The 9,450-nt window shown below is 50.6% G+C and overlaps 1 pseudogene; it reads right to left on the reverse strand.

Moving 5' to 3' along the window:
* LOC136581102 (craniofacial development protein 2-like) overlaps positions 1-4,867 on the reverse strand; it is a 42,120-nt pseudogene extending 37,253 nt beyond the window's left edge.
* Positions 4,868-9,450: the final 4,583 nt, after the last annotated feature.

A 9,450-nucleotide genomic window follows, 5' to 3' on the forward strand; every position in this document is an offset into this window, starting at 1 on the left:
CCTTAAAAGGCCAAGAAAAAATGACCAGGACCTGTAGTAGCCTGTGTGGGAAGTATTTGAGCGGGTCCTTGGTCAGGCTCGGCCCCAGCAAACACCTTGTGTGACCCAAGGTGCCGCGAGTGACATAGCAATGGGAAAATCCATGTGCCCACACACTATTCATTCTGTGTAGGTGTTTGATAGCTCAATCGCCAAACAGGTAAAACACTGCTATGGGAAGTCTTTGTGCACCCACAGCATAGGCGAGCCGAAAGAACCCAAAGACAGTAATAAACATGAAGAAATGACAGTGCCCAAACATGGCAGATTTTCACTCTGCCGAGGACATAGGCCTCTGCACACACCCTCAGCAATCGTGGGCATAGAGCGGACTCCGGTGCTAGTACAGCTGTGAGCATCTCATTAATGCAGTAACACTCCTCTTCTTTGGCCCAAACCAGTGTCTCAGATAACTGTGGTAACACGGGAGAAAATACATGATGCCCAGTGCAGATCCCCTGACCCCAAGCAGGAGGAGGTGACATTACAAGGCCAAGACACCATGACTAGAACCCGCTATAGTCTGTGTGGGAAGCACGTTAGCGGGCCCAGGGTCAGGCTCGGTCCCAACCTCCACCTTGTGTGACCCAAGGTGCCCTGAGTTACATAGCAATAAGAAATCCATGTGTCCCAACACAGATCGCTCAACACTGCAAAGGGAAGTCTTTGAGTTCCTTGGGCTCGCCTATGCTCTAAGTGCACAAAGATGGTATTACACAGGAAGAAATCAGATTGCCCAACCATGGGAGAGTTTCACCCCGCCAAGGACCTTGGCCTCGGCCCACAATTCTGGCCTAGTCAGTCACTGTATTATTTGTGCCAGATAACATTTCTGTAGCAAAGGTATAGGCAGACCCCTGTAACATTTCTGTAGTAAATGTATAGACAGACCCCATTAACATTTCTGTAGTAAACGTATAGCAGACCCCAGTAACATTTCTGTAGTAAAAGTATAGGCAGGTCCCAGTAACATTTCTGTAGTAACAGTATAGACAGACCCCTGTAACATTTCTGTAGCAGAAGTATAGGCAGACCCCAGTAACATTTCTGTAGTAAAAGTATAGACAGAGCCCAGTAACATTTCTGTAGCAGCAGTATAGGCAGACCCCAGTACCATTTCTGTAGTAGAAGTATAGGCAGACCCCTGTAACATCTTTGTAGCAGCAGTATAGGCAGACCCCTGTAACATTTCTGTAGCAGCAGTATAGGCAGACCCCTTTAGCATTTCTGTAGCAGAAGTATAGGCAGACCCCAGTAACATTTCTGTAGTAAAAGTATAGACAGACCCCAGTAACATTTATGTAGCAGCAGTATAGGCAGACCCCTGTAACATTTTTGTAGCACCAGTATAGGCAGACCCCAGTAACATTTCTGTAGTAACAGTATAGGCAGACCCCAGTAATATTTCAGTAGTAACAGTATAGGCAGACCCCAGTAACATTTCTGTAGCAGAAGTATAAGCAGACCCCTGTAACATTTATGTGGCAGAAGTATAGGCTGACCCCAGTAACATTTCTGTAGCAGAAGTATAGGCAGAGCCCAGTAACATTTCTGTAGTAACAGTATAGACAGACCCCAGTAACATTTCTGTAGTAACAGTATAGACAGACCCCAGTAACATTTCTGTAGCAGACGTATAGGCAGACCCCAGTAAGACTTATGTAGCAGAAGTATAGGCAGACCCCTGAAACATTTCTGTAGCTGCTTAATTTGTAACACAGCCTGGAGGCAGCCCTGTTCAAAAAATTGGTTCATGTTAAAGTATCAATACTTTTGAAACTTATAAAAATTGGAAAAAGATTCTTAGATGAGCCTTTTGGGCCACAGAAAAATTGGCAGTTCAGCGTGATGACATGATGTTTCAGGAGGAGGAGTAGGAGGAGGAGGACTAATATCAGAGACAGATTGACAAAGGTAAATGCCCCTTTTGTTCCGGTGATAGAGAAGAATGCTTTTATCTGTGGTCGCAGTAAAAAGAATCTTTAGGTTCCGCTGCTCTCCGCCGGTGGAGAAGAGAAGTCTGGGGAAATCCAGGCTTTGTTCATCTTTATGAGTGTAAGCATGTCGGCACTGGCAGTTGACAGGCGGGTACGCTTATTCGTAATGATTCCCCCAGCTGCACTAAACACCCTCTCTGACAAGACGCTAGCGGCAGGGCAAGCCAGCACCTCCAGGGCATACAGCGCAAGTTCAGGCCACGTGTCCAGCTTTGACACCCAATAGTTGTATGGAGCAGAGGCATCACGGAGGATGGTGGTACGATCGGCTACGTACTCCCTCACCATCTTTTTACAGTGCTCCCTCTGACTGAGCCTTGAGTGGGGAGTGGTGACGTAGTCTTGCTGGGGAGCCATAAAGCTGGCAAAGGCCTTGGAGAGTGTTCCACTGCCTGTGCTGAACATGCTGCCTGATCTCTGCGCCTCCCCTGCTAGTTGGCCCTCAGAACTGCGCCTTCTGCCACTAGCGCTGTCAGATGGAAAGTTTTGCATCACTTTGTCGACCAGGGCCCTGTGGTATTGCATCATTCTCGTACCCCTTTCCTCTTCGGGAATGAGAGTAGAAAGGTTCTCCTTGTACCGTGGGTTGAAAACGGTGTACACCCAGTAATCTGTGTTGGCCAGAATTCGTCTAACGCGAGGGTCATGAGAAAGGCATCCTAACATGAAGTCAGCCATGTGTGCCAGGGTGCCAGTACGCAAGACATGGCTGTCCTCACTAGGAATATGACTTTCAGTATCCTCCTCCACAGCTCATACACGCTGAACAGATGAGAGGCAAGCAGCATGGGTACCCTCTACAGTGTGCCCAGCTGTCTCTTTCCCCTCCTCCTGCTCTTCCTCGTGCTCCTCCCCCCTCCTCCTCCTCCAAAACGCGCTGAGATATAGACATGAGGGTGGTCTGGCTATCAAGCGACATACTGTCCTCCCCCATCTCCTGTTCCAACCGCAAAGCGTCGGCCTTTATGCTTTGCAGCGAACTTCTCATCAGGCATAGCAGCGGGATGGTAACGCTAATGATTGCAGCATCGCTGCTCACCATCTGGGTAGACTCTTCTAAGTTTCCGAGGACCTGGCAGATGTCTGCCATCGAGGCCCACTCCTCAGTAAAGAATTGGGGAGGCTGACTCCCACTACGCCGCCCAAGTTGGAGTTGGTATTCCACTATTGCTCTACGCTGCTCATAGAGCCTGGCCAACATGTGCAACATAGAATTCCACCATGTGGGCACGTCGCACAGCAGTCGGTGCTCTGGCAGATTAAACTGATGATGCAGGGTCAGCAGAGTGGCAGCGTCCGTGGTGGACTTGCGGAAACGTGCGCAGACGCGGCGCACCTTGCCGAGCAGGTCAGACAAGTGCGGGTAGTTTTTCAGAAACTGCTGAACCACCAGATTGAAGACGTGGGCCAGGCATGGCACGTGTGTGAGGCTGCCGAGCTGCAGAGCCGCCACCAGGTTACGGCCGTTGTCACACACGACCATGCCCGGTTGGAGGCTCAGTGGCGAATGCCAGAGGTCGGTCTGCTCTGTCAGACCCTGCAACAGTTTGGGGGCCGTGTGTCTCTTGTCACCTAAGCTGAGTAGTTTCAGCATGGCATGCTGACGCTTGCCCACCGCTGTGCTGCCGCGCCGCATCACACCGACTGCTGGCGACATGCTGCTTACACTTCTTAATTGAGAGGTAGAGGTTGCATAGGAGGATGTGGAGGGGGAGGGTTTAGATGAGGTGGCATAGACCACCACAGATACCAGCACTGAAGTAGGACCTGCTATTCTGGGTGTGGGTAGGACGTGAGTGGTCCCAGGCTCTGACTCGGTCCCAACCTCCACCAAATTCACCCAATGTGCCGTCAGGGAGATATAGTGGTCCTGCCCGCCAGTACTTGTCCATGTGTCCGTGGTTAAGTGGACCTTCCCCATAACCGCGTTGGTGAGGGCACGATTTATGTTGCGGGAGACGTGCTGGTGTAGGGCTGGGAAGACACACTGGGAAAAAGAGTGGCGACTGGGGACCGAGTAGCGCGGGACCACCGCCGCCGCCATCATGTTTTTGAAAGCCTCCATTTCCACAGCATCTCCAGGCTGATTAATTTGGCAATGTGCACGTTTAAAGCTTGTGCGTGCACGTGCGTGGCGACGTATTTTCGCTTTTGCTCTAACGCTTGTGCTGGCGACAGCTGAACACTGCGCTGAGAGACATTGCTGGATGGGGTCGAGGACAGTGGAGGTGAGGGTGTGGGTGCAGGATGGGAGGCGCTCGCGCCTGTGTCCTGAGAGGGGAGTTGGATCTGAGTGGCAGGTTGGGACACAGGGGAAGAGGCAATGGTGTGACCCAGAGGCGATGAACGGGCTTCGTCCCACCCTGTTGGGTGCTTGGCCATCATATGCCTGCGCATGCTGGTGGTGGTGAGGCTGGTAGTGGTGGCTTCCCGGCTGATCTTGGTGCGGCACAGGTTGCACACCACTGTTCGTCGGTCGTCTGCGCTCCCACTGAAAAACATCCACACCTTTGAACACCTAGCCCTCTGCACAGAAGCTTGGCGCGAGGGTGTGCTTTGGGAAACAGTTGGGGGATTATTCGCTCTGGCCCTGCCTCTACCCCTGGCCACCCCACTGCTTCTTCCAACCTGTCCTGCTGCTGCACTTGCCTCCCCCTCTGAAGACTGCCCTTACTACTACCTCACTGTGTCTCATCATCATCGTCCTCCTCACCTACTGAAAGCTCTTGAGACAGTTGCCGGAAGACACCAGCTTCATCACCCGGATCCCGGGAACTTTCCAAAGGTTGGGCATCAGTCACGACAAACTCCTCAGGTGAGAGAGGAACCATTTTTTCCCACTCAAGGCAGGGACCCGAGAACAGTTCCTGGGAGTCTGCCTGCTCATCATAATATGTCATTTCCATGGAGTGAGGAGGCTGGGAGGAAGGAGGAGCAGCAGCCAGAGGATTCAGAGTTGCAGCAGTGGACTGCGTAGAAGACTGGGTGGCCGATACATTGCTGGATGCATTTTCTGCCATCCACGGCAAGACCTGCTCACACTGCTCTGTTTGTAATAAAGGTCTATTGATGTTCAATATCCCTGCTTTAGCCAGCAGATGACACTGTTGTATAACAGCAAAAAGAGAAAGCCTTTTAGGAAACCCTGAATCCAAAATTGGATTGGAAAGGGTTAAACAGATAGGTTTACGTAATTATACTTTTGTGTATTGTTTACCATGGTAATAAAAATAGCATTGTTAAATGTCAAAAGAATTAATATCCCTCAAAAATAGGTGTTTATATGGGAAAATGTTAAGAAAATTATCTATATTATATTATATTTTTGTGCACAAGAAACACTTACTTTTAGGTAATACTTTTCAAATCAAACACTCAACTATCCTAAACCATTTCAAGGCCATTTTACCAAGTTGAGGAGTGTTTTGATTGCATTTAAAAACTCTGTGGCTTTTCAACCTATACAGGAAATTATAGATCCACAAGGTAGATACATCATAGTAGTCTGTTCTATAAATAATGCTATATACACACTAGCCACTACCAATACCCCAAACAAAAAACAAAGGTGCTTTACTCTATGTATACTTTCTAAGTGTAAACATGGTAAATTGATAATCTGTGGAAATGTTAATGCAATATCAGATGTGAAGATAGGCACTGCATCTGGTTCTCGCAGAAAAGCTAATTCATAGGGTGATATTTGGTGGAAAGAAGAACTTTTTGATGTATGAAGAAACATGCACAGGCCCGAAAGAAATGATTTGTTTTATTCCTGAATTCACAACAGCTATTTACATGTCAATATGTTAATAATAGACAGGACTGTATTTTCTCTTTTTCAAAGTGATAACATGATCAGGCCATGTGGCAATTTCTATAATATTAGCAGAACATTATAATCAAGCACTAACACACATTTGGAGAGGCAATGGTTTTTTGTTATCACAGGCTTGCCACAAGGCTAACTTGGAGAGAGACCTGAAAGGGTATTTAGTAGAGATGAGCGAACACCAAAATGTTCGGGTGTTCGTTATTCGTAACGAACTTCCCGTGATGCTCGAGGGTTCGTTTCGAACAACGAACCCCATTGAAGTCAATGGGCGACCAGAACATTTTTGTATTTCGCCGATGCTCGCTAAGGTTTTCATGTGTGAAAATCTGGGCAATTCAGGAAAGTGATGGGAATGACACAGTGACGGATAGGGCAGGCGAGGGGCTACATGTTGGGCTGCATCTCAAGTTCACAGGTCCCACTATTAAGCCACAATACCGGCAAGAGTGGGCCCCCCCCCCTCCCAACAACTTTTACTTCTGAAAAGCCCTCATTAGCATGGCATACCTTTGCTAAGCACCACACTACCTCCAACAAAGCACAATCACTGCCTGCATGACACTCCACTGACACTTCTCCTGGGTTACATGCTGACCAACCGCCCCCCCTCCCCCCCACAGCGCACACCAAAGTGTCCCTGGGCAGCCTTCAGCTGCCCTCATGCCACACCACGCTCATGTCTATTTAGAATTGCGTCAGCCATGACGAGGGACCGCAGGCACACACTGCAGAGGTTGGCATGGCTAGGCAGCGACCCTCTTTAAAAGTGGCGGAGCGATAGCCCACAATGCTGTACAGAAGCAATGAGAAATAGAATCCTGTGCCACCGCCATCAGGAGCTGCACACGTGGGCATAGCAATGGGGAACCTATGTGCCACACACTATTCATTCTGTCAAGGTGTCTGCATGCCCCAGTCAGACCGGGCTTTTTAATTCATAGACACAGGCAGGTACAACTCCCTATTGTGAAGTCCCTGTCGACCCACAGCATGGGTGGCTCCCTGGAACCCACCGGCGGTACACAGAAATATCCCATTGCATTGCCCAACACAGCTGAGGTAGTAATGTCGTGCTTAATGCAGGTGGGCTTCGGCCCACACTGCATGCCCCAGTCAGACTGGGGTTCTTTACAAGTGGACACATGTAGGTTAAACTCCCTGTGGACCCACTGCCTGGGTGGGTGCCAGGAAGCCACCGGCGGTACATAGAAATATCCCATTGCATTGCCCAACACAGCTGAGGTAGTAATGTTGTGCGTAATACAGGTGGGCTTCGGCCCACACTGCATGCCCCAGTCAGACTGGGGTTCTTTAGAAGTGTACAGATGTATTAAAAACTCCGTGTGCACCTACAGCATGGGTGGCTCCCTGGAACCCACCGGCGGTACATAAAAATATCCCATTGCATTGCCCAACACAGCTGAGGTTACGTCAGCTGTAATGCAGGTGGGCTAAAAATTAATTTGATTACACTGTAGGCGAGGGCCCACAAAAATTGCTGTATCAACAGTACTAATGTACATCCCAAAAATTGGCCATGGCCAGCCAAGAGGGCAGGTGAAACCCATTAATCGCTTTGGTTAATGTGGCTTAAGTGGTAACTAGGCCTGGAGGCAGCCCAGTGTAACGAAAAATTGGTTCAAGTTAAAGTTCCAATGCTTTTAAGCGCATTGAAACTTTTAAAAATTGTTCTGAAAAATTATTTGACTGAGCCTTGTGGCCCTAAGAAAAATTGCCCGTTCAGCGTGATTACGTGAGGTTTCAGGAGGAGGAGCAGGAGGAGGAGGAGGAGGAATATTAGACACAGATTGATGAAGCAGAAATGTCCCCGTTTTGGATGGTGAGAGAGAACGTAGCTTCCATCCGCGGGTGCAGCCTACGTATTGCTTACGTATCGCTGCTGTCCGCTGGTGGAGAACAGAAGTCTGGGGAAATCCAGCCTTTGTTCATCTTGATGAGTGTTAGCCTGTCGGCACTGTCGGTTGACAAGCGGCTACGCTTATCTGTGATGATTCCCCCAGCCGCACTAAACACCCTTTCCGACAAGACGCTAGCCGCAGGACAAGCAAGCACCTCCAGGGCATACAGCGCGAGTTCAGGCCACGTGTCCAGCTTCGACACCCAGTAGTTGTAGGGGGCAGAGGCGTCACCAAGGATGGTCGTGCGATCCGCTACGTACTCCCTCACCATCCTTTTACAGTGCTCCCGCCGACTCAGCCGTGACTGGGGAGCGGTGACACAGTCTTGGTGGGGAGCCATAAAGCTGGCCAGGCCCTTAAAGACTGTTGCACTGCCTGGGATGTACATGCTGCTCGATCTACGCACATCCCCTGCTACCTTGCCCTCGGTACTGCGCCTTCTGCCACTAGCGCTGTCGGCTGGGAATTTTACCATCAGCTTGTCCGCAAGGGTCCTGTGGTATAGCAACACTCTCGAACCCCTTTCCTCTTCGGGAATCAGAGTGGGCAGGTTCTCCTTATACCGTGGATCGAGCAGTGTGTACACCCAGTAATCCGTCGTGGCCAGAATGCGTGCAACGCGAGGGTCACGAGAAAGGCATCCTAACATGAAGTCAGCCATGTGTGCCAGGGTACCAGTACGCAACACATGGCTGTCCTCACTAGGAAGATCACTTTCAGGATCCTCCTCCTCCTCCTCCTCCTCCTCCTCCTCAGGCCATACACGCTGAAAGGATGACAGGCAAGCAGCATGGGTACGGTCAGCAGTGGGCCAAGCTGTCTCTTCCCCCTCCTCCTCATCCTCCTCATGCTCCTCCTCCTCCTCCTGTACGCGCTGAGAAATAGACAGGAGGGTGCCCTGACTATCCAGCGGCATACTGTCTTCCCCCGCCCCCGTTTCCGAGCGCAAAGCAGCTGCCTTTATTGTTTGCAGGGAATTTCTCAAGATGCATAGCAGAGGAATGGTGACGCTAATGATTGTAGCATCGCCGCTCACCACCTGGGTAGACTCCTCAAAATTACCAAGGACATGGCAGATGTCTGCCAACCAGGCCCACTCTTCTGAAAGGAATTGAGGAGGCTGACTCCCACTGCGCCGCCCATGTTGGAGTTGGTATTCCACTATAGCTCTCCGTTGTTCATAGAGCCTGGCCAACATGTGGAGCGTAGAGTTCCACCGTGTGGGCACGTCGCACAGCAGTCGGTGCACTGGCAGCTTAAAGTGATGTTGCAGGGTGCGCAGGGTGGCAGCGTCCGTGTGGGACTTGCGGAAATGTGCGCAGAGCCGGCGCGCCTTTACGAGCAGGTCTGACAAGCGTGGGTAGCTTTTCAGAAAGCGCTGAACCACCAAATTAAAGACGTGGGCCAGGCATGGCACGTGCGTGAGGCTGCCGAGCTGCAGAGCCGCCACCAGGTTACGGCCGTTGTCACACACGACCATGCCCGGTTGGAGGCTCAGCGGCGCAAGCCAGCGGTCGGTCTGCTGTGTCAGACCCTGCAGCAGTTCGTGGGCCGTGTGCCTCTTATCGCCTAAGCTGAGTAGTTTCAGCACGGCCTGCTGACGCTTGCCCACCGCTGTGCTGCCACACCGCGCGACACCGACTGCTGGCGACATGCTGCT

Source organism: Eleutherodactylus coqui, chromosome 10 (genome assembly GCF_035609145.1).
Source record: "Eleutherodactylus coqui strain aEleCoq1 chromosome 10, aEleCoq1.hap1, whole genome shotgun sequence".
Lineage (NCBI taxonomy): Eukaryota > Metazoa > Chordata > Amphibia > Anura > Eleutherodactylidae > Eleutherodactylus > Eleutherodactylus coqui.